We start from the raw sequence: 1,726 nt of genomic DNA, 5'->3' as shown, positions 1-1,726 counted from the left end.
GGCGCAACTTGGTGTACGTGTAGTGCGGAAGTCGTGGCTCCGTGATCCGCCTCGTGGAGGCGGGGTGGGCCCTGCGGCACCGGAAACGTGTCCCGGATTCCCTCCGTCCCACCTTGAAGCTTCGAGAATCCGCCATGCTCCGACAAAATCCTCACAAAAAATCCACCGAAACTTCTCGTGGCTTCGGAGGCCCCCCAATGCTCGTCACCCCCGTTGGATCGGCTCCATCCCGAGCGCTCCACCCCCAACCGCCGCTCGGAGAGCGTCCTCGCCGGGTTTATAGCCCCGCAACCGCCGCTGCCTCTCCCACTCTCCCGTCTCCCCTACGCTTCCTCCTCCCGTTCCGTGCCCGCGCCGCGTAACTCCCTTCCTTCCTCTGCCGATTTCGTTGGTTGGCTGCTACCGTCCATACCACGCCACGCAACCGGAACCTTCCAGAACCGCCCAACTCCCCGTCCATTCTCGCGCGCGGCGTTTTCGTTTCGTCGGGACAGATCTGCCCCGGCGGTGGCGGTGTTACATGGGCGACCTGGCCTCCGGCGAGACGCCTCCTCCTCCGGCGCCGGCGGGGGCGGGGCAGAGGATGCTGCCGACGCCGTTCCTCAACAAGACGTACCAGCTGGTGGACGACCCCGCCGTCGACGACGTCATCTCCTGGAACCACGACGGCTCCACCTTCGTCGTGTGGCGACCCGCAGAGTTCGCGCGCGACCTCCTCCCCAAGTACTTCAAGCACAACAACTTCTCCAGCTTCGTGCGGCAGCTCAACACATACGTAAGACCCCTCTCCATTTCCCCTTCTTCCTGTCGCCGGAATGCGGAGGCGCTGATACGTGTCGGTGTGCTGGCGGGTGCAGGGATTCAGGAAGATCATACCGGACAGGTGGGAGTTCGCCAACGACTGCTTCCGGCGAGGGGAGAAGCGGCTGCTCGTCGACATACACCGCCGGAAGGTGACGCCGGCCGCCGCGGCGGCCGCCATCCCAATGGTGCTACCCGTGGCGAAGCCACAGTGCTCGGGCTCGAGCTCGAGCTCGCCGGCGCTCTCCGGCGACGAGCAGGCGCTGTCCTCGAGCTCGTCCCCGGAGCCGCCCTTCCCGCGCCACCCGCACCCCGCGCCGTCTTGCTCCGACAGCGACCTTAGCCTGGGAGACGAGAACGACCGGCTGCGGCGGGAGAACACGCGCCTCGCGCGGGAGCTCGGCCAGATGAAGAAGCTCTGCAACAACATCTTCGCACTCATGTCCAAGTACACCGTCTCGGCTGCCGCCTCCGGCGAGACCATGGAGGCCACGCTGCTCACGCCCCCTTCCGTGCTCCACCTCCTACCGACCTCCCCGACCGCCGCCGAGAACGGCGCGGAGGAGAAGATGAGCGCGAGGCTCTTCGGCGTCTGCATCGGCCGGAAGCGAATGCGCGTGCAGGGATTGGAGTAGGACATCGGAGATGAACATCAACGATGCCTGACGTCGAGATGAAAAACACCATCGGCCTTGTCGGCCGGCGGAATAGCCGGAACAGCCTCCTCTTTTGGGGCGTTCCGGGGCGCACCCTGGAGAACATCGTCGACGACATCCAGAACGGTGCTCCGACGTTGGAGACGTCATCGTCGCCGCCACCATCTCTCGCAGCGCGCTGGCAACCGAGGAGGACGTACTCGTCCTCCTTCAACTCTTCCTCGTCAGGGCCGACGCCGTCCTCGTCGCACTGCGCCGTGCCCTACGCC

At 65.7% G+C, this 1,726-nt stretch overlaps 1 pseudogene; it reads left to right on the top strand.

Moving 5' to 3' along the window:
• Positions 1–383: 383 nt before the first annotated feature.
• LOC124656511 lies at positions 384–1,436 on the top strand (annotated as a pseudogene).
• Positions 1,437–1,726: the final 290 nt, after the last annotated feature.

The sequence above is a fragment of the Lolium rigidum genome, chromosome 5 (genome assembly GCF_022539505.1).
Source record: "Lolium rigidum isolate FL_2022 chromosome 5, APGP_CSIRO_Lrig_0.1, whole genome shotgun sequence".
Lineage (NCBI taxonomy): Eukaryota > Viridiplantae > Streptophyta > Magnoliopsida > Poales > Poaceae > Lolium > Lolium rigidum.
Note: the sequence above shows the minus strand (reverse complement) of the source record. Positions and strands in the feature narration are given on the sequence as shown.